This window comes from Anomaloglossus baeobatrachus, chromosome 2 (genome assembly GCF_048569485.1).
Source record: "Anomaloglossus baeobatrachus isolate aAnoBae1 chromosome 2, aAnoBae1.hap1, whole genome shotgun sequence".
Taxonomy (NCBI): domain Eukaryota; kingdom Metazoa; phylum Chordata; class Amphibia; order Anura; family Aromobatidae; genus Anomaloglossus; species Anomaloglossus baeobatrachus.
This window is the reverse complement of record NC_134354.1, coordinates 693,684,009-693,708,534: the sequence shown is the minus strand read 5'-3', so window position 1 is coordinate 693,708,534 and position 24,526 is coordinate 693,684,009.

Sequence of the window (24,526 nt, the reverse complement as noted above, 5' to 3'; positions counted from 1 at the left end):
CCCTGACTGGGCTGTGGGCAGTGTTTCACCGATCATCACAGACCAGCATCTCCTTGCTGCCACTTTCACTGCAGAGCGCCGCAAACAGGAGCGACACTGGGCTGTGATGAGTGGTGAAACTCCGCCCACAGCCCAGTGACTCATGGAGATTGGGGCCGGCCCCGGTGATGTCACGTCAACAGGAAGTTGATCTGACATCACCGGACATCAGATGTCATGGAGCCCGGGGGTCACGTGAAAAAGTTAAGCAGACCGGAATAGCGCCGCTCACAGGCACTATTGGCAACACAAGGTATTTGAGAGAAACCTTGTTTCTCAACATATTATCAATGTGGCCAGTAATGAAAAGGGGTGAACCACCTCTTTAAGCTTTCTGTAGCATGTAAGTCATCAAAGCTAGTGGTGTAGCATGGAGTCAAGGACCCCTTGTGTTACGGTTGCTGCGAGCACTGGAGACTATGTCCAGATTTCTTGCTACTGCACATGTGCGAGCGCTGGAGACTAAGTCCAGATTTCTTGCTACTGCACATGTGCGAGCGCCGGAGACTAAGTCCAATCTTGGAGCCATTGCACATGTGCGGGTGACATCATCGCTGACACGAGGTCACATGTCTCTGACACCTTCTATGCCGATTGGTCGCTGGTCATGTGCTTGTGACGGCTTGCTCGGTGATAGGCCAGCATGACGTCACTCCTGTCGTTCTGGCAGCGGATTGGCTCTGGTGTCCTCCATCTTGGATGAGGCACAGAGTCTATATAAGACCCTGACACACGCCGCATGGTGCTCAGTCCTCTTGGTTCATGCATATGAGTAGACGCTCTGTGCGCGTTCCTCTAGGCATTCCTCTGTCTATGCTAGGTGAGCGCTACCGGCAGGGTAGCGTTCTTATACCTTACAGCTTCGGCTGCTGTCCGTATCCTTACCTCTTAGGGGAGCGGACATAGGCAGGTGCCTGAGGCACATGGTCTGGCTGGGCCTTGTGATTCTACTCGTAGGTGGACGTTGCCGCTAGGGTAACGTTCCTTATACTGCGTCTGGCAGTTGTTCGTATCCTCGCACACTAGGGGAGCGAACAGAGGTAGGAGCTTTGTGCGGCTTACGCTGCTGTTCGTCTCTTTTGCACCACTAGAAGAGCGGACCTAGGCAGGTGCCATATCTAGTGGTTCGTGTCCTCGCACACTAGTGGAGCGAACGCAGGTAGGAGCTTTGTGCGGCTTACGCTGCTGTTCGTCTCTTTTGCACCACTAGAAGAGCGGACCTAGGTAGGTGCCATTTTGCACACATTGCATTTGTCTCTGTGATTATTAACAGAGATCATTCCACACACCCTCCAAGTAAGGGAGGAATTGCTTTACTTACTTATTATATCCTTCTGTGAGTTAACAGAGGTATTGCACTCTGCCATAGTCTGCAGCAGAGTCTTTGCACGGTGGACCCTGACTGTCTGATACTCCTTTAGGTTCTTATCAGATAGCCCCCCGTAACACCTTGCTTTGCCTGTTTTAAATTGTATCCATGTCATGAAAATGTGGATGCATTTAAAAGCATTGTCTGTCTGGGGTCTGAGTGAACCCGCTTTTTCTCCTGGTTTTGTCACATCCCCCGTAATCGCGATCTTTACATCCCTGGTTCAGTGTTTGGTCCTACGGTACTAGTGATTGACAGCTTACCATGCATGCATTGCACAGTCATACAAGGAAGGCTGTCAATCTCTGACTAGGACCACCCACTGGACTCATACAAACATCAAGTATTTCAGTGAAAAAAATGCAAGTTGTACTTTTACTTTTCTTAGACAAATGTCTATCAGTCTGATCAGCTCGTCCTGCTCCATGACATCCTGCCTGCAGATCAGACACCATATTCAATAGGACAGTTTCCCTTTAACTCTGCAGTGCGTATCAGTCACAGGAAAGTAGTGGGACTGCAGATGGCATTTTCTGATAGTTTTTTGACTCTCTAAACAATGCTAAGAACTTATAGTTGTAACTATTAATATATAACCATCTACCTCTTATACCTATCATAAACCAGAAAAAAATGCACAGTTCGCAGAATTTATGTGCATTTTTTTCTGCGAATTCAGATTTCACCCAATACAAGAAATAAATCAAATCTGCAGATTTTCTGCAAGAAACCTGCAATAAATTTTGCTGAGGAGCACCTATATGTTTGTATATAGTACATTTGCCAGCATAACCGAAGACACCTGGAGATAAATCTATATGTGAATCTTTAGATTTAGATCTGCCTGCAGATGATATTGCAATGCCAGCTGGATTCGTCTTATGTGGAACCTAAAGGGGGACTTTTGTTACACAGAAATATATATTTTTTGAGGATTTAAGGGTTATTTTTACAAGAAGTGTGAACTGACCAAGCCAGAATAGGCAGCATTGCCTTGTCTAGGTGTGGTGCGGAGTCCTCCCTGCTCTAATTCTATCAAGGTTGTTCCCCTGGAGCTCAGGGTGGGGCAGCCGACTCTCCCATGATTTCTCTGCAGATCATAGTGAGAGACGAAGGCATTCTCACCCCACCCAGACGCGCCACTTATTTCACATTGTACGACGACAGGACACTTCCCAAAGAAAACACTCATGTCCTATTAAAATATCCCATAGGTCTGGTGGCAGCATGCGTGCAAACAGCAGCAACCTGGCAACTGTATGGGATATTAACCCTATTGTCTATCTGCTTTGGCTGTGCACCTAAATGCAATCTATTATTATCTGTAGTCAGCCGTTTCAGGAGGATAGAGACTGACTGTAGTGATCTTCAATAGCATTACTCACAGGAAGTCCAAAGATGTCTGCCTCCATGATGACAACCTCATATTCCCAGTTCCAGAAGCAGTAACATGGTTCTTATTGTTTTAAGCCCAGTTCACACTTTATATTCAGAGGTCCTTTCCGTTTACTATGATTTATACATTTGTGCCATCACTGTACTACCTTGGATATGACTATATTAAAGCTGGATCAAAATGCAGAATGTATAGTCAATAGACAGCTGTTTGGCATGGTGATATGGAACAGTGGACTTCAGCTTTTGCTCCAGCAATACCGTTCTTAGTGATTTTTCAGTTTATGGGGATCCGTGTTGTGCTTCAGAGTCGTGTGAGCATTCCCCTGTTGTGCGTTACTTCCCCCTTTTTTTCCGTTGTTTCCCAGTACACATATTGTTTCTCCTTTGTTTCGAGTGATGTGTGTACCAGTTTCTGTTCTCCCTTGCCTGTATCTTTTTGTCCTTGTGTTTTCCGGTCCGTCCCGAGGGTGTGATAGAAGGGAAATAAGATCAGGGCTCGGACAGGAGTTAGGGTCCTGCTAGGGGCTCGAACCTGGTTACCATCAAACCTACCTCAGAGATAAGGAACAACACAGGCACTCTAGTCTGAGGGCTAGCCTAGGATCACCTGTTCCATCATTACTCCGTGACACCCTGTGATAGCAGTGCAGTGGGGGAATTTTAGGCTTCTGAACAAAGCTCTTCATAGTGAAGTCTGAGAACGTGGTGGAGCTTTAAAACAGGGAATCTGCGGCATTGTGAGGAGACCAGGCTTCTGAGTCTAATAAGATTTATTCTATGATCATTTCTACGCAACTTCACACATGCACAATATGCATAGCCACACATAAGGCCCCATACACATTAGGTAAATTTAGTGTAAACTGCAGCTTTCAGCTGGATCTGCCAACCTTCTAATGTATTCCAAATTTTCCCCTGACAGATGATGAGAGAAGGAGCCGGCCATTAGAATTTGAATGGCAGATCATTTATTCGGTCTGACATTGGAGTATGGAGGAGGCAGCAGAGTCTGGCAACGGCTCTCACATAGAGGACACAGGAGTACTTGGCGGAGCGTTCTGTATGTGAGAGATTCAGGAGAGACCTACAGCTATCTAATGTGTATGGGGCCTAAGGGCCGATTGTGTGACCCCAATCTCATACCGTGAAATGCAGAGGGTTTTTACTGTTGGATTCATATGGCAGAAATAGACATATAGCATCAGATGTTGTATCAAACTGTGCGCATCCAGCATTCAAGCCGCCTGCTAGAAGTAGACACTCCCAACATATACCTTGGACAGAAAGCTTTGACGAATGCACTATATAGATAGACACACATCACCCATAGGGTCTTATTATAAATAACAAACATGGCAAAGTGCACTTAATGTATTCAGAGCATCTTCTCAGTGGTGTGCGCCTCTGTGTTCCTCACCAAAAATGTTACTCCAATCAGTTATAGGATTAGCATTTCTGGCATAAAAAATGCACTTTTGCAGAATTTGACAAGGGCATGGAGCCATGTCCGGCTCCTCCTTTTTGGTGGAACTGCTTAAAACTATCATAAAAGTGGCAAAAGTTGCAAAAAATCTCACACAACGTTGCATCACGCAAAAATGTTGTGACTTTTCAAAGCATTTTCCAACAGTTTTCTGGCAGAAAATCTTTGATGATTCGCTCCCTAAGCCTTATGGAGACATTCCACCCCAGAAGCATTACCTTTGTGATATGCAATGAATGAATAAATGAATGACTGTGAGCCCTCGCGGGCAGGGTCCTCTCTCCTATACCAGTCTGTCTTGTACTGTTAATGATTGTTGTACGTATACCCTCTTTCACTTGTAAAGCGCCATGGAATAAATGGCGCTATAATAATAAATAATAATAATAATAATGAATGAATAGCTAAAATAAAAATGCATATGCGCAATGTCAGAATTTCAGTTTGAAGAACTACATAATGTAGAGCTGCTAAAATGGGTTGTTCAGATTTGCAACAAACGTTCAGTTACTCTGTGTGACTGCAGACAGTGAAGCCATGACAGTGTGCAGTGCACACACTTTCATGATTCCCCGACTGTGCAAGCGGGTGGTCTTGTGACCGCATGCATGCAATTTGCTTCTTTTGAGAAAGGCCAAATGTGACCACAAGTATACATTTTGCATACATGGTGTCACAAGAAAACTGGGAATACTAGGAAATCACGGCAGCGTGCACACTGCACTCACATAGAATAATTGCAGATTTCTGTCCCAAGCCTGGATAGCACCTTTATTTGCCAATTATTTAGTATTGGTAAGGTATGTGCTATCCCATAGTCAGTCTCTGTCGATCAGAGGGGCTTGGGATGACATATCTGCACACATCTCTGCGTGCCTGAACCCTGTGCTGCTTAGCACTAGCCCTACAAGTCAGCACTAGCTGTTGTGAATTGCCTGCCGGCTGTCCTTGGATTGTTGAGATTTAAAACCTTCCAATATGGGACCCCTCCCTCCCCTCCAGTGCATGACTCAGACACCTGAGCACCTGGAATCTGCACAATTTTGCTGTATTTTAGCAGAGTGCCAGAGCCCACACCTTTAATACTCTGCAGGAATCCTGTGAGTCAGGCTTGGCCCCCTGCAAGAAAACCACTTGCAGACCGGTCATCTGTAAGACACCAGCGTGACCTGGGCATTGGAACAATGTTAAGGAATTTTAGAGGAAAGTATGTACATTTTATATTAGAGCTAGGATGTGATATTTTAGTGTTGTAATGAAAGAGTTACATCTAGAATATAGTTTCAATTTCTGGTTAAAAGGGTCTGGAGTGAACGGCACCCCCACAGACTCTGCAGTGGGGAGCACTAGTGTATCACCGGTATATTGATGACGTATGGTTATTGCAGATGGTCTCCCCCAGTCAGAACTGTAAGGCTATGTGCCCACGGGGACAGTGTCCTGCGGATATATCCGCAAGACATTCCGCAGGAGCTCCCAGGAAATAGCACCACAACTTTTGTCTGTTTCCATGCTGCGGAATGTCCTGCGGATATGGTGCGGGCATTCTGCATTGAGGATACAGTACCATGGCTTCGGCACTGCATCCTCAATGCAGAACAAGTGCTGCAGCGATCAGGGGAGTTCATACTTACCTCCATCACGCAGCACCTTGCTTTCCGGCAGCCGGGTCACTCTCTCAGCGTCTGCAGAAGAAGGTGGGCGGGCCTGAACTAGCTCCGGCTGTCACATGACCGGAGCTCGTGCAGGCCCCGCCCACCTCCTGCTTCCTGTACCTGGATTCACCGCGCTCCTGTACACCGGACGGAGAAAGTGACTCCAGTGAGGCAGGTAAGTATATGGGACCCTGCGGAGAAATCCGCAACAATAATTGACATGCTGCAGATTTTTCCGCACGAAAATCCGCACGATTTCCGCTGCGGAAAAATCCACAGTGTGGGCATAGCATTTCCCAAATGCCATAGAAATGGCTGGGGAGTAGCTGTGCTGCAGATTTCTGGAAAATCCGCGGCTTTTCCACAGCGTGGGCACATAGCCTAATAGACACCAAGCAATCATGTGGTGAAATAAACATGATTCATAGAACACCGAAAATCTTAAAATATATGATGGATGATGGACCCAAGCACATAGCATGCTTAGACTGGAAGATGTAGTTTTGCATTAACTGGAGAGCCACAAGTTGGTGAACATTGTTGCACTGCAATCTCTATGTGCCTATATTACACACACTTGTAGGATGGCATGCGTTGGTGGATGGTATTCATATGAAATCCATTAAAAAAAGTAAACATTTTGCACATCTCAGTATTATATGGGAGAAATTTGGAGATACAGAATCACCTATAACAGAGAAATAGTCCTGTAGTACAATGCAGGACTACACAGATTCATAAAACAGCCGTGTGCATGAAGCCTTAGGCTAGGGTGGGGGTTACCTACAGTGTAGCTGCACTTTTAAAAATCTTCTGACATATCAAAGAAACATCTCAGAAGTTTTGATTGCTGGGGGTCTGGCCCCTAATCATTGAAATGAGGGAGCAGAAGTCAAGAGCTGCTCTGCTCCGAAACTTAAAGGGAACCTGTCATGTGGAAAAATGCTATTAAACTGCAGATATGGGGTTAATCTGCAGTTTAATAGCATTCTGAACCTGCCCGGTACCTGCACATTAAACCCCGCTGTCTGAAGGAAATTAACTTTAATCGTCCCGGTAGCGTTCTGTTTCAGTCGCGAGGGCGGCGGGTTCAGTCATTGCTCAGTGTATGGAGAGCGGCAGCTGTAACCACGCTCCTCACACACTGACAGCTGGTTCTAATGCTAAGCGGCTCTCAGTCAGCGCAGAGGGTGTGGTTACAGCTGCCGCTCTCCATACACAGAGCACGGGCTGGCGCCGTTCCCTTGGCGGTAACCGGAACGCTGCAGAGAGGGTTAAAGTTCATTTTCTCCCAATAGCGGTGTTTAATGTCTAGGCGTTGGGCAGGTTAATAGCATTTTTTGCAAGTTATATCTGCAGGTTAAGAGCATTTTTTTCACGTGACAGGTTCCCTTTAAGCTCATGTAGTCCATATTAAGTCTTCATGAGCGCTGTCATATGAATGCTTTTGATCCTTCAGTTTAGTGAATGGTGGCGGTCTTAGCACCAAGACTCACACTCCTCAAAATGTCTGGCATGTCCATGATATGTCAAACGTTTTGTAAATGTGCAGTTACAACTTGTCAGTAGATTCATGCAGCATAAATCAGAACCTGGCAAGATGATTGCAGCCACATGTTTTTCTCTGGAACGCTCTGGTGTTACAGAGAGGAAATAGTTTAAAGATCTGCCCAGGAAATATAGGGAGGGGGGCTCTGACTGGTCCAGCTTCTACTCGCACCACTCTAGTTGATTGTCAGGTCTCTCCCATGTGTATGTGACGCCCGGGACTTTTCGGGTCATCACAGGGTTCTGCACAATCTGCCCTTCTGGGTCTCTATCCTGCAGTACTGCCTCCATCAGCATTCACAAATCCTAGATTCATCTTGCACTACAACTGTCAGGCACATCAGTGGGCTGCTTAAGCAGGAACAGGGCCGCCCACCTAGGGGTCAGGCAGGAAGGTGGGAGGTGTCAGTTCAGTCGAGTAGTAACCCTCGAGCTGTGAGGAGCTCTGAGGAAGCTGGGAGTTCTAGCTCCCAGGGCAGAAGCAGACTAGGTTGCAGACGGTGGTCTGGACCTAGAGGAGTCGGACCCCTGCAGGGGATTGAGGCTAGGTGCCTGGAAACCATCAAGGAGGACGGTCAGCAGCCTGGTCCTATCACCGGTCCGGGACCGAAGGCACGTCGGGGTACACGGACCCTAGGTCGGGGAGAAGCTTCAGGCGACCCGGCAATTAACCTGCGGAGGACAGGGCCTTTATGAACTGTTCCCACCAAGCTCAGAGATCGGGGGCACTAGCGCAACGAGGGGGGATAGGGCTTTCCTAGCAAGTGGACCACTGAAATCCCAAGCGTGAGCTCCTGAGAGAAGGCTCCTTCACTTAGCCACAGTGGGGAGCGGGGCCTGGAAAGCTCCAAGCTACCGGGCCACAACGGACAATATAAATTTTGTGCCAGGAAGCAGGTCACGGACCACCAGGCAGTGCTGCAGGGGGTGGGACTCGGACGAGCTTCCTCAAGAGGGCAGCGGTACCCAGAGACTTGGTTTACCCGGTTGTCAGCATCTGCTTTCTTGCTGAGTGAGTACCCAGTTGACCCCTGCAACCAGCGAGCCTGCTCTCCCCCCTGCATTCCACAGCACCATCCAGAGTCCCGGGGACTTCCCCTACCCGTGGAGGGTAATGTCATCTTGCTGCCCCACTCCAGCACCCCGGGTACTCCCAACGGCAGCGGCGGTACTCCCAATTACCTTACACCATGGGTGGCATCATGAACTATATCTCCCCTGTAAATACCCCCCTTCTTCATTTGAGTGTGGCCCCTAGCCCCCGGTTCTGGAGACCCTCGAGCCACAAGTAATCACCACCCCCGGACCCGAGCGGTTTGATCCGCTGCAGGATCGGCACATGTACATAGGACCAGTCTTGTCTCTAACTATCCCCAGACAGAACTTCAAATTATGGCGCCAGATGAGCAAATCATTCTTGCCAGAATTCTGGTGTAAATGCTTTGAAAGGCCACAAAATTTAGGAGCAGTTTTTCCTAGCTCAGACACACCATAGATCATCTAGCTCATGATTATTTGTGGTGTTCTGCATGCCAGAAATCTTACTCCAGTACCTGACTGAGATGAGGTTTCTGGTGTAGAACATGGAGGTGCATGCACTTCTTCATGAATCAGGAATGTGAATAATGCCAATCTTCATAAATCAGGGCCTCTGTATTTTCTGAAAACCCAGAACATTTTGGAGAAAAACACATCTTCTTGCTATTGTTTTACCAGGCTCTAATTCATGTGGTTTGGGGAGCAAGAACTGACTGACAGGTTCTCTTTTTGGCCACATTCAGACATCCATTTTTCACATGCCATCCTTGTTCCATCCATGGGCTGTCCTTCTTTAATGTTAGAGAAGAAGCTTTGCAGTTTTCTTTGATATAACTTTTTAGTATATTCAAAACTCACTGATGGTAAGAACAAACCTACTGACTAAATGAAGCACCCATGGACCAAGGGGTTAACCTTACTCGTTGGCGGGCTGTTGCGGGTCAGGGATGTCACGGGTGGCCCTGCCCGGTTTTGTGGCCCCGACGTGTACAATAAAGGGGGATTAAGAAGTGGATCTTTGTCGTGACACCACCTGCAATATGCGGCCAGGGAATTAGCCAAGGCTGCTGTCGCTGACCTCTGGGGAGGATTGTAGTAGCAGCAAAGATGGTTTCGCTCCCTACAGGTGGAGTGGGCCCCAGGGAAATGAGGGCGATGGGGACGGCTGGTGGCGCCAAAGCGCGTAGCGGCAGCACCGGCAATGACAAGGACGACACCGGGTCTGCGGTTCAAAGTTCTTTTTACTCACAGTTCGCAAGATGTCACGGTAGTGCCGCTCTCCACCGCGATGGGCTCCATCCAGTCCCGGGTAAATCAGAAGCAATCACCGGTGTCTGTGGAGTGTGAGACCTTCCTCCTCTGCGCTTATGTGCCGCCCCCATGCCTGCAGCAGCCGGGCTGCTCGGATCCAGACCCGCTGTGTGGCTCGAGGGATCCTCCGGACCTGGGGGTCACGCGGACACGCCGAATGAAAAGGGGGACGTAGTTGTACGGCCTTGGCCATATTCAGTTCATGACGCCACCCACAGTGTGTGGTGAAGTGGGACACCACCGCTGCTGTTGTGGGATACCCGGGGGAGATGTAGTGGCAGCTGGATGTTAACCCCTCCGTGAGTATGGATGGTTGCCCCGGGGCATAGTGTCTCCGTGCAAGGCATGGCGATGGCAGGAGCTTGTGCGCCCGGACATACCAGGGGATGTTTGGTTACTCACAATTAAAATGAATCACACGAGTCTTTTGGGAAACCAAGGTGCTGGTGGCTGGCCGCCGCGGCCGGTTGTACTCTCGTCCCCCACCCGGGCTGATGGCCGCCGTCTTCTCCTCTGCACTAGTTTTGGTTGTGTGTTTAGACTTCCCGGTATGGAACACGGGAGTCGGCTCCCGGCTTTTTGTGTACCTGAGGAGCTGTGCCCGCTGACGCTGACCCGTGGGATCTATGGGCCCTGGCGGTTGCCCTATGCCTCTCTGTGGGTGGTTGTCTGCTTTTGGGACTTTGGTTGGGACAGGACCTGTAATACTGCCCTCAATCGGTTGATTAGCTAGGCCGTTGGTTCTGGTCCTGGCTTCAGGGTCCGAGTACCCCCTCTGTGCACGGTTTCCAGTCGGGTCTCCGGTGTCGATAGCGGCGGGCTCCAACCCTGTTTCGGTCCACCTCGGATTTGCCGAGCCGTCTTCCCGTCTCCTGCTGACTGAGACCACTATCTGCTACCTAGCCAAGGCACCAGGGCTCCGACCCTGGCACCGTTCAACTTGAACTTCTCCTCTGCTGGAGCTATGCCTAGCCCCAGCCTCCACTCCTCTCAACTTGAACTCTAGACTTAATCTGCCTTAAACTGACTATCTAGACCCCTAGGTGGGCGTTTCCTAACCACCTGGTCCCGCCCACTGGTGTGCCTGTCTTGTCCTGAGGGGGGTGACTAATGTTTCAGGTCGGCTGTATGTGACCTAGGTAAGGGAAGGTGTTATGCATGGGCCTAGTGTGTGACTACCTGATTTTGCCAGGCGTCACACTTACTTGAGGATCCCCGTGGCTTGAAGCAACTTGGGGACCCCGGTGTTCTTGTAAAGAGATGGCGCGGATCCTTGCCGTAGGGCCTAGCTACAATGCCAACCCTGGATCCTATGTGTCACTGTGCCCCAGGAAAACGGGTGGTGAGCGATGGGACTTGAAATCCCCATCCTCTGCAGATTCTGGTGCGCTGGGACTCTGGGAACGGTTAGGCTGGACCTCAGCTACCATGTTCTCTTCTGTTTCACTAGCTCCACCGCTTGCCTCTTGCCTTTTCCAGACTGCCCAGTTGTAGCAGGAGAAACTCAATCACTCTCTCCTGTGACCGTGTCGTTCAGAGTCTCAGAGTTTTCTGAATTGAAACTGTTAGTGTGTTCCTACTCCCTCAGTGCAGCCCCCACCTTTCTGATGACTTTCTAGTGGTTGTCCCAGCAACCGGGAATTTCCCAGGCTGGCTGCCTTCCTGAATTGTGTAACTAGCTGACTCACTGGCTGGATGTTGTATAAGTGAAAAACACCAGTGATTAACCTCCTCTTACCCAGAATGAGTACTACATCTTAAAAGAGATGCAGTATACTGTGGAGACTGAAGCTTCAGGGTTACCACATAAACACTGATGAAAATCGGTCAATTTTTTTCACATGTGAGAAAAAAAACTTACATCTGCATGAAGCCTTAAGGCTGCTTTACATGCTATGACATCGCTAAAGCGATCTCGTTGGGGTCACGGAATTTGTGACACACATCCGGCCGCGTTAGCGATGTCATTGCGTGGGACATCTATTAGTGATTTTGAATCATCGCAAAAACATTCAAAATCGCTAATCGGTGACATGCCCCCCTAATCTCGATTATCATTGGTGCTGCAGCTAGCGATGTAGCTCCTCGTTCCTACGGCAGCACACATCGCTATGTATGACACCGCAGGAACGAGGAACCTCACCTTACCTGCAGCCGCCTCCAATAAGGAAAGAAGGAGGTGGGCGGGATGTTACGTCCCGCTCATCTCCGCCCATCCTTATCTATTGGTCGGCGGTTCAGTGACAGTGATGTCGCTGTGACGCTGAACGAACCGCCCCCTTAGAAAGGAGGTGGATCGCCGGTCACAGCGACATCGCAGAGCAGGTATGTGCGTGTGACGCTGCCGTAGCGATAATGTTCGCTACGGCAGTGATCACCACATATCGCCCGTACGATGTGGGCGGGTGCTATCGCGCTCGACATCGCTAGCAAATGCTTGCGTTGTTGCAGCGTGTAAAGCGGCCTTAAGTCTCAAACACACGTCTTTAATAATGTCCATTGAATATTAAAAAAAAAAATCACAGTAGGGATCCTGTAATGTTCACAGCTGCAGATGGTAAAGCGGGGAGCAGAAGTGGAGGCAGTCCACTGTTTGAGGCAGTGGACCGATTGGGTCACTAACTGCAGGTACGGGCAGCGAGGGAGGCGACGTGGCGGATGGGGGCAGACCGAGCTCCTCAGCCGGTTGGGCTAGTTCCGGTGGAACATAGAGGCGTGGGTTGCTTACCCGCTCCTCCGAGGCCATTTCCTCTTCGTGTGCCCGGACGGCTGCAGCCAGATCCTTCATCTCGGCCGTACATCTGGCCAGCATATAATTGGCCTGAGTCTGGATCCTGCGGCACATCTTCGCAGTCTGGGCTTCCACCCATTCAGCAGTCCCGGGAGCTGCTTCCTCCATGATTGGGTCGCCGGACCGGGCAGACATCCTCTCGAGATGGTGTCCAGGAACAGAAGATGGCAGAGTCCTGGTGTCCCTGCCTCTTATCTCATCGGATAACATACCGCAATTCTCGACCGCCCCCTTGGTTTTTCAGGAGCAGTCTCTAGATGCGGCTAGCTAGTTTCGATTTTCGGCCTCAGGGTCTTCCTTCCGGCCGTGTTCCCAGGAGGCAGAGCTACAACTTTGCGCCCTTTCTCAGGGAAAAAGACGCTGGGTTGTCGTTTTTCGTGCCTAAAAATGGCGGAAAAAAATGGCGTTTTTTCAAAATTTTGCAGCGGAGCACCGCTGACTGTCCAGAGCAAGGCGCACTTCCACCAGGTAAATGGATGGGTAAGAATCCTGTTCGTGACACCAAGTTTCGAGGTGTGCCACCCCCGTGCCAGCAGCTGTGCTGCTCGGATCCGGATCTGTGGTATGGCTCGAGGGACTCTACTGGACCCGGGGGTTGGGCGGACACTTCAAATAAAAAGGGGACGTATTTGTACGCATGTTGTTGAAAACTGTCTGTGACGCCACCCACAGTGTGTGGTGAGGTATAGCACCACCGCTGCTGTTGTGGGACTCCCGGGGGCGATGGGCTGGCAGCTGGATGTTAACCCCTTCGTGGGCAGGGATGGATGCCCCGGGGCCCAATGTCTCTGTGCAGGGGATGGTAACAGCAGGGGCCGGCGAACCTGGTCAGACCGGGATGTTACTCATGGTTGAATAAATCACACAAGTTCTTTGGTAAACCAAGGTGATGGTGGCCGGCTGCCGCGGCCGGGGGTGTATTTCTGGTCCCACACCCGGGCCGGTGGTCAATGTCCCTTTCCTCTGCATTTTGTGTTTTCTGTGATGGACTTCCCGGTGTGTAACACGGGAGTCCGCTCCCAGTCCTTTGGTTGGGAGCCGTGCCCGTCTGACGCTGACCCGTGGGATCTACCGGGCCCTGGCGGATGCCCTACCCTTTAAACGCAATCAGTCAGATCTCCATAGCGATCAGAGATCAGCCACCAGCGACCCATGCAACGACGCTGTGCTTGGTAACCATAGTACACATCGGGTTACTAAGCAAAGTGCTTTGCATATAGTTACCGATGTGTACCTTGGTTACGTGTGCAGGGAGCAGGGAGCCGGCTTCTAAAAGCTGTGGATGCTGGTAACCAAGGTAAATATCGGGTAACCAAGCAAAGTGCTTTGCTTGGTTACCCGATGTGTACCTTGGTTACCAGTTACATTCAGATCGTTGCTCTCTCGCTGCCAAACACAGCGATGTGTGCTTCACAGCGGGAGAGCAACGACCAAAAAATGGTCCAGGATAATCAGCAATGACCGGCGACCTCACAGCAGGGGCCAAGTCTATCAGGCTCTAATTCATGTGGTTTGGGGAGCAAGAACTGACTGACAGGTTCTCTTTTTGGCCACATTCAGACATCCATTTTTCACATGCCATCCTTGTTCCATCCATGGGCTGTCCTTCTTTAATGTTAGAGAAGAAGCTTTGCAGTTTTCTTTGATATAACTTTTTAGTATATTCAAAACTCACTGATGGTAAGAACAAACCTACTGACTAAATGAAGCACCCATGGACCAAGGGGTTAACCTTACTCGTTGGCGGGCTGTTGCGGGTCAGGGATGTCACGGGTGGCCCTGCCCGGTTTTGTGGCCCCGACGTGTACAATAAAGGGGGATTAAGAAGTGGATCTTTGTCGTGACACCACCTGCAATATGCGGCCAGGGAATTAGCCAAGGCTGCTGTCGCTGACCTCTGGGGAGGATTGTAGTAGCAGCAAAGATGGTTTCGCTCCCTACAGGTGGAGTGGGCCCCAGGGAAATGAGGGCGATGGGGACGGCTGGTGGCGCCAAAGCGCGTAGCGGCAGCACCGGCAATGACAAGGACGACACCGGGTCTGCGGTTCAAAGTTCTTTTTACTCACAGTTCGCAAGATGTCACGGTAGTGCCGCTCTCCACCGCGATGGGCTCCATCCAGTCCCGGGTAAATCAGAAGCAATCACCGGTGTCTGTGGAGTGTGAGACCTTCCTCCTCTGCGCTTATGTGCCGCCCCCATGCCTGCAGCAGCCGGGCTGCTCGGATCCAGACCCGCTGTGTGGCTCGAGGGATCCTCCGGACCTGGGGGTCACGCGGACACGCCGAATGAAAAGGGGGACGTAGTTGTACGGCCTTGGCCATATTCAGTTCATGACGCCACCCACAGTGTGTGGTGAAGTGGGACACCACCGCTGCTGTTGTGGGATACCCGGGGGAGATGTAGTGGCAGCTGGATGTTAACCCCTCCGTGAGTATGGATGGTTGCCCCGGGGCATAGTGTCTCCGTGCAAGGCATGGCGATGGCAGGAGCTTGTGCGCCCGGACATACCAGGGGATGTTTGGTTACTCACAATTAAAATGAATCACACAAGTCTTTTGGGAAACCAAGGTGCTGGTGGCTGGCCGCCGCGGCCGGTTGTACTCTCGTCCCCCACCCGGGCTGATGGCCGCCGTCTTCTCCTCTGCACTAGTTTTGGTTGTGTGTTTAGACTTCCCGGTATGGAACACGGGAGTCGGCTCCCGGCTTTTTGTGTACCTGAGGAGCTGTGCCCGCTGACGCTGACCCGTGGGATCTATGGGCCCTGGCGGTTGCCCTATGCCTCTCTGTGGGTGGTTGTCTGCTTTTGGGACTTTGGTTGGGACAGGACCTGTAATACTGCCCTCAATCGGTTGATTAGCTAGGCCGTTGGTTCTGGTCCTGGCTTCAGGGTCCGAGTACCCCCTCTGTGCACGGTTTCCAGTCGGGTCTCCGGTGTCGATAGCGGCGGGCTCCAACCCTGTTTCGGTCCACCTCGGATTTGCCGAGCCGTCTTCCCGTCTCCTGCTGACTGAGACCACTATCTGCTACCTAGCCAAGGCACCAGGGCTCCGACCCTGGCACCGTTCAACTTGAACTTCTCCTCTGCTGGAGCTATGCCTAGCCCCAGCCTCCACTCCTCTCAACTTGAACTCTAGACTTAATCTGCCTTAAACTGACTATCTAGACCCCTAGGTGGGCGTTTCCTAACCACCTGGTCCCGCCCACTGGTGTGCCTGTCTTGTCCTGAGGGGGGTGACTAATGTTTCAGGTCGGCTGTATGTGACCTAGGTAAGGGAAGGTGTTATGCATGGGCCTAGTGTGTGACTACCTGATTTTGCCAGGCGTCACACTTACTTGAGGATCCCCGTGGCTTGAAGCAACTTGGGGACCCCGGTGTTCTTGTAAAGAGATGGCGCGGATCCTTGCCGTAGGGCCTAGCTACAATGCCAACCCTGGATCCTATGTGTCACTGTGCCCCAGGAAAACGGGTGGTGAGCGATGGGACTTGAAATCCCCATCCTCTGCAGATTCTGGTGCGCTGGGACTCTGGGAACGGTTAGGCTGGACCTCAGCTACCATGTTCTCTTCTGTTTCACTAGCTCCACCGCTTGCCTCTTGCCTTTTCCAGACTGCCCAGTTGTAGCAGGAGAAACTCAATCACTCTCTCCTGTGACCGTGTCGTTCAGAGTCTCAGAGTTTTCTGAATTGAAACTGTTAGTGTGTTCCTACTCCCTCAGTGCAGCCCCCACCTTTCTGATGACTTTCTAGTGGTTGTCCCAGCAACCGGGAATTTCCCAGGCTGGCTGCCTTCCTGAATTGTGTAACTAGCTGACTCACTGGCTGGATGTTGTATAAGTGAAAAACACCAGTGATTAACCTCCTCTTACCCAGAATGAGTACTACATCTTAAAAGAGATGCAGTATACTGTGGAGACTGAAGCTTCAGGGTTACCACATAAACACTGATGAAAATCGGTCAATTTTTTTCACATGTGAGAAAAAAAACTTACATCTGCATGAAGCCTTAAGGCTGCTTTACATGCTATGACATCGCTAAAGCGATCTCGTTGGGGTCACGGAATTTGTGACACACATCCGGCCGCGTTAGCGATGTCATTGCGTGGGACATCTATTAGTGATTTTGAATCATCGCAAAAACATTCAAAATCGCTAATCGGTGACATGCCCCCCTAATCTCGATTATCATTGGTGCTGCAGCTAGCGATGTAGCTCCTCGTTCCTACGGCAGCACACATCGCTATGTATGACACCGCAGGAACGAGGAACCTCACCTTACCTGCAGCCGCCTCCAATAAGGAAAGAAGGAGGTGGGCGGGATGTTACGTCCCGCTCATCTCCGCCCATCCTTATCTATTGGTCGGCGGTTCAGTGACAGTGATGTCGCTGTGACGCTGAACGAACCGCCCCCTTAGAAAGGAGGTGGATCGCCGGTCACAGCGACATCGCAGAGCAGGTATGTGCGTGTGACGCTGCCGTAGCGATAATGTTCGCTACGGCAGTGATCACCACATATCGCCCGTACGATGTGGGCGGGTGCTATCGCGCTCGACATCGCTAGCAAATGCTTGCGTTGTTGCAGCGTGTAAAGCGGCCTTAAGTCTCAAACACACGTCTTTAATAATGTCCATTGAATATTAAAAAAAAAAATCACAGTAGGGATCCTGTAATGTTCACAGCTGCAGATGGTAAAGCGGGGAGCAGAAGTGGAGGCAGTCCACTGTTTGAGGCAGTGGACCGATTGGGTCACTAACTGCAGGTACGGGCAGCGAGGGAGGCGACGTGGCGGATGGGGGCAGACCGAGCTCCTCAGCCGGTTGGGCTAGTTCCGGTGGAACATAGAGGCGTGGGTTGCTTACCCGCTCCTCCGAGGCCATTTCCTCTTCGTGTGCCCGGACGGCTGCAGCCAGATCCTTCATCTCGGCCGTACATCTGGCCAGCATATAATTGGCCTGAGTCTGGATCCTGCGGCACATCTTCGCAGTCTGGGCTTCCACCCATTCAGCAGTCCCGGGAGCTGCTTCCTCCATGATTGGGTCGCCGGACCGGGCAGACATCCTCTCGAGATGGTGTCCAGGAACAGAAGATGGCAGAGTCCTGGTGTCCCTGCCTCTTATCTCATCGGATAACATACCGCAATTCTCGACCGCCCCCTTGGTTTTTCAGGAGCAGTCTCTAGATGCGGCTAGCTAGTTTCGATTTTCGGCCTCAGGGTCTTCCTTCCGGCCGTGTTCCCAGGAGGCAGAGCTACAACTTTGCGCCCTTTCTCAGGGAAAAAGACGCTGGGTTGTCGTTTTTCGTGCCTAAAAATGGCGGAAAAAAATGGCGTTTTTTCAAAATTTTGCAGCGGAGCACCGCTGACTGTCCAGAGCAAGGCGCACTTCCACCAGGTAAATGGATGGGTAAGAATCCTGTTCGTGACACCAAGTTTCGAGGTGTGCCACCCCCGTGCCAGCAGCTGTGCTGCTCGGATCCGGATCTGTGGTATGGCTCGAGGGACTCTACTGGACCCGGGGGTTGCGCGGACACTTCAAATAAAAAGGGGACGTATTTGTACGCATGTTGTTGAAAACTGTCTGTGACGCCACCCACAGTGTGTGGTGAGGTATAGCACCACCGCTGCTGTTGTGGGACTCCCGGGGGCGATGGGCTGGCAGCTGGATGTTAACCCCTTCGTGGGCAGGGATGGATGCCCCGGGGCCCAATGTCTCTGTGCAGGGGATGGTAACAGCAGGGGCCGGCGAACCTGGTCAGACCGGGATGTTACTCATGGTTGAATAAATCACACAAGTTCTTTGGTAAACCAAGGTGATGGTGGCCGGCTGCCGCGGCCGGGGGTGTATTTCTGGTCCCACACCCGGGCCGGTGGTCAATGTCCCTTTCCTCTGCATTTTGTGTTTTCTGTGATGGACTTCCCGGTGTGTAACACGGGAGTCCGCTCCCAGTCCTTTGGTTGGGAGCCGTGCCCGTCTGACGCTGACCCGTGGGATCTACCGGGCCCTGGCGGATGCCCTACCCTTTAAACGCAATCAGTCAGATCTCCATAGCGATCAGAGATCAGCCACCAGCGACCCATGCAACGACGCTGTGCTTGGTAACCATAGTACACATCGGGTTACTAAGCAAAGTGCTTTGCATATAGTTACCGATGTGTACCTTGGTTACGTGTGCAGGGAGCAGGGAGCCGGCTTCTAAAAGCTGTGGATGCTGGTAACCAAGGTAAATATCGGGTAACCAAGCAAAGTGCTTTGCTTGGTTACCCGATGTGTACCTTGGTTACCAGTTACATTCAGATCGTTGCTCTCTCGCTGCCAAACACAGCGATGTGTGCTTCACAGCGGGAGAGCAACGACCAAAAAATGGTCCAGGATAATCAGCAATGACCGGCGACCTCACAGCAGGGGCCAAGTCGTTGCTGGATGTCACATACAGCGACATCACTAGCAAAATCGCTGTTGCGTCACAAAAACCATGACTCAGCAGCGATGTCGCTAGTGATGTCACTTAGTGAGATGTGGCCTTTAGAAGGCAGTCACTTTCCAATGCAATGAATAGTAATTCTAAAAACTCTTGAGTGCTATCTCTCTCCCAAAAATTGCAAAGCAGACAGATAATGCCTTATTTATGTACTGTAGATCAACATTTTTTTTTCAATTGATGAGAATTAAGGCCAAACAATCAACATATTAAAAAAAATATATTTTGGTAAAACACTTTTAAAGAGTAGAGTCACGCCTATTTTTCCTGGGAATCACAAAGCAATCCACAAAAAAGGCGTTATTGGAATTCACTCTGAAACAGTCCGTACATGCCTGTATTCTGTTGAGAGCTGTAGAAACCCTGCGAGCAATTTTGATTATAAGGTATATATCGGGAATGGCTGAAATAACACTATAAACAAGAAGCAGTAAGAACACGTTGTTTGCTACATTTTTTTTAAAGTACAAAAATTTATAATCCTCCGATATTGTACAAATATTTTGAGGAGTAATTTAGCAGAAATTACAGGCAATCTAATTTTTAATGGAGTCTTCCAATGACAGATTTTGAGAATGGATTTTCGATACTTTGTTCTGCCAGGAATAAATGTCAGAGGTATCCGACAGTGGCTTGTCTTCCTCTCATCATAGAAACATACAAGCTTTATGGTCATGCTTATAGAGAAGTAGGTGGAGGTAGCCATCCGTGAAGAGAGTGTTTGACAGAGAGTTATTGTAGCACCCACGGGGCAAGGGGTTAAATTACTTGTCGCCGAGCCGGTGATGTCGGTTCTGGGATGTCATGGGTGGCCCTGCCTGGCTTCGTGGCTCCGAGGTGAACAATAAAAGGAGGAGGAATGAGGATGGGATGATGGTGGGATGATGGAGGTTGGGAGTAGTAGTTGTCTCGTGATGCCACCTGCAGTATGCAGCCATGGATTAGCCACTACTGTGGATGCTGTCCTCTGGGGCGGCTTGTGGCGCAGCTGGGATGGTTCAGCTCCCCACAGGTGGAGCGGGCCCCAGGGAGGATGAAAGGGGTGGCAGTCTAAGGTGTTATACATTGGGGTGCAGGGCTGAGGACACCGACAGTAACTGGACAACACAGGCTGGTAGTTTCCTTTACCTTAACTGGTCAGATGTTATGGTCTGAATGTGGGTTGCTGTGGCCTGAAACAGCACAGCGTCCCTCTTCCTAGATGTGATTTGCCTTGTCCCTAGTGGCAGGCAGCGCAAGCCGGATGTAAGACCCGCTTGTATTTCTGCAGCCCTGGGCTCTATTCTGCTACTTTGCCTTGGGAGTTTATGATGGACCAGGGGATGTGGAATCTCCTGCCCTCCAGGTTTACTGCTGGGCTGTTAGCACCAGACAGTCGAGGACCCCGGTGTCCTGATTTAGCGTTTGGTCCTGGAAAGCTTGCAGACAGCTCTCTAACAGCGACCGTTCTCCTTTCCGGCTACTCAAGTCCTGAGGTCTCTCTTCCTGTTCCTCTCTCTAACCCCTCCCTAGCCCAGAATGCACAGGGAAGCTCGCCCCCAACAGGACATTTTTGATTGTCTCCTGAACTGTTGAACTCCTTGACTGACCATGAACAGAGGGAAAATCTTCGATATTCCAGGATACATTACATGCTCCCAAACATTTTGCTGGCACACCAGAACCATAGATTCACCTTCAGTTGTCCAGGGCCTACCACATGCTACAAATGCTTCAGGCCTAACAGTCTTACTGAATACTAAACATTAAGGCCCAATTACAATTCTCCCAAATCATATTTGCATACATTGGAATTTGCACTAAACCTATTCTGGATACTAGAAGTAGATATTTTGCCAAAACCAGATTCTTACTACTTTTATATAAAATCGTATAATTTTATTATTATCAAATTCACGTACATAACACACAATTAAAAGCAAGATGAAAATAGAGGAAGGATTATCTATCCCTATCACTACTCCTTCCTCACTACGGGGGTCGGCGTCCTAATATGAAGACGCCCCCGTTCAACGACGGCTATCCCTGGATATTGCCCTCCCTAATGGTAACCGTGATCCCTCTCAGATGGAAACAACCCCTACAGTAGTAACACCACAGTGAGGAAGAGGTGCTCAGTCCGCAGTGGCTAATTTGTCTGTATCACCACTCAGATGAGTAGGGATACGGGGCATAGGGAAGTCGTCAGATGTTCCATATGTCTATGTGCTCAACTAAGGGTATAGATGAGTCAAACGTCTACATAGGTCAATGTGCTCAGTTAGAGGTAGACAGATGAGTCACACTTAATGAGAAACCAAGAAATGCCCAATAGGAGGTAAGTAACATTTCTTATAGAACTCAATTCAAGAAATGCCCGACGCGTTTCGCCCTTGTCAATATCAGGGGCTCATCAGGGGCTTTTCAACAATTTCTTGAGAGAATTTTCCGTCTTTGGACAGATCTGTGACAAATACAATGAGATAAAACCCACATTAATTATAAGTCCAAGGATCCAATTAGATAGCAAATGTAGGTGTACATCAAAACACCAATACTAACCAATAATTGCTGATTGCCACTTCAAAGAAATATAGGGGGACAACCGTGCTGTCTGTTTGGCTGATTTATCATAAAATGTGTCAGGATGACTTTTTCACCTATATGGGTAGACACACTGTAAGTAAATTCATCTTCAAATAATAGCCCTGTATCCAGGGTTAGGAGCCATCATTAAAAGAACAGTACCTTTCTGATTGATAATTCCTGAGTTACTCATAACCCACTAGAGTTGGGGTCCTAATGAATACTGTCAATAAAGGAACAGACAACAAATTGCTCCACAGTTATGGTAATAGAGGACAGATAATGCGGCCAGATTTAAATACAAAATTTCATACTCCATCTCTATGTGATATTACCTAAACTGGTTAATGATGTCCACACTGGACCATGCAATATCTTCACATGAATCTATAAAAATAGCCTCCCAGAGTGTCAAATAACTCCCATCGGGGGGGACCTATTGGGAGAAAAAGTGAAAAGGAACAATATTCAGCCCCAAAGACAATTCAAAGCAGCTTGATTATAATTATCAAACCACCATAGGGATATACCTCAGGTTCATCCACAGGACTGAGTGCGTTTTAAACAATCAATCACGTATTCTTGGCAATATACCCGGATATACAGCCTCCAACAGTAAAGGAGGGGGTACATACACTCCAAGTCCTATATATACCGAAACAAATACATTTGTAGTCATATGTAGTATGGAGCTTGCCCTTCTCACTTATCCCATCAACAATTGCAGTAAACAAGCCACATACCTGGTTGCTATCCCACAATGGGGCAGGGGGTAACCACAGGGATCCACAGCAACCAGTATCTACAGTGCAAAAAATACACAATACTAATGAAGCCACCTGAGTCTGATATTGCTCACAGGAAGGTTTGTAAAGGTCCTACCTTAGGGAGGTCTGTGTGGGAGATACCAGGTACGGCGTCCAGCGGTTGCTAACCTCACCACACATACTGGGCTATTTAAAGCCAATTTTGGCGCCAGCCTGAGATAAACCGGAAATGACGTTACGCATACTCGCGTCATCATCCCAACGTGCTTTCCAGCTGTTCTCGTCACTTCCGGATGTGAACCTCTGAATGAGAACCCCGGAACCAGCAAGCTAGGTTCCTAGTTGTTAGTTTGCGCACGAAGTATTCGCGCATGCGCAATGAAGCTATTATCATGTTTACATAGATAGATGCCAACGTTTAATGGTGGATAGCTATAGAACCGCCGGATCCGCACCAAACCGGTATATGGTTTAATTGGTCAGGATATATGTGCTAGGACACCAGCAGTGTACCACTGAAACGGAGTTACACACACATATCTTCCATGATTGTGCAGAGTTACCAGGTCCCATTATTTATCATACTATTGGGACACTTTAAGTCTGACCAAGAGGAGCTAAATATAATAATTTAACCTCAATATATCAATAATTGGATCATTGGGCATAGTCAATATAAGGTGGAAGGGGAAGGGGGGGTGGAGTTCTCCTGGGAGAACACAGAGATATTATGTATGTAAATTACGATACGGTATAGAGAAACAGCAATATATGATACTGTAACTGAGGACCCGTCTCCAATATTGCAGGTCTATTCACTTAAAGGGGAGGTCCACTACAGACACAATTTTCCCAAATATGATTGCTGGATCCAATTGCTATTGGATGAAGGGCGTGAAACTAATTGTTTCATTTAGGCCATCAGGATGCACAGAGGCCATCCAGAAGATCCACCTTGCCTCTCTTTGTAATAGGAGGACACCCCAGTCTCCTTTCCTCTCAGGTTCTAGTACTGTTTCGATGGATTTGAAACAAGCACCCTCCATTTTGCCTGCATGTTGGTGATTCATATGGCGTGCTATTGGTGTGTCACGTAAATTGCGAACATCTCCAAGGTGTTCGCCAATACGTACCCTGAGCTGCCTTTTGGTTTTGCCAATATAATTTTTTGGACAACAACAACTAAATAGATAGATGACTCCTTGGGTCCGACAGTTGGCGAAATTTTTATTTTGGTACGTTCTTCCTGTTGTGACGCTCTGAAATGTGTTTGATGGAGAAATATATTTGCAAAACTTGCAAGCTCCGCACCGAAATGTGCCATTCTCACGTGTCCTAAGCCACGCACTCCCGGATGTCCCGGGGGCCACATAGTGGCTTCTCACCACATGATCCCTCAAGTTACGGCCTCTGCGGAAAGTCATCGATGGATAAGGGAGGATACGGTCTTTTATGTCTGGATCCTGTTTAAGAATACCCCAGTACTTCCTGAGGATTTTCATTACTTGACTATTTTGATCGTCATAAGTGCCTACTAACCTCGTTGTCCCTTTATTTGCTTCCCTAATCTTACAGTTTAGTAGTTCATGTCTATCTTTCGCCACTGCAGAATTGAAGGCCCTGTGAATGACCTTTTTAGGATATCCCCTATCAAGGAATCTTTTTGTCAGTTGATCAGCCTGTCTCCCAAACTCCTGATCGTTAGAGCAATTCCTACGTATACGTAGGAATTGACCCTTGGGGATACCCCTTTTTAAACTAACAGGGTGATGACTGTCCCATTGGAGAAAGTTGTTGGTAGCACTAGGTTTCCTATACAAAGTTGTCTGCAGTGTACCGTCCACATCCTTTTTGATGAAAATATCAAGAAACGCGATCCTGTCAATTCCGATCTCATAAGTGAATTTTAATCCAATTTGATTAATGTTGAGTTCTTCTATAAATTCTTTAAAGGATTGAGCTGTTCTATCCCAGATAACCAGTATGTCATCAATATACCTACCCCAGAAGTAAATCTGGGAGCAGTGGTTATCCCCATCGTCCTTGAAAACGACGGTGTTCTCCCACCAGCCCAGGAGCAAGTTGGCA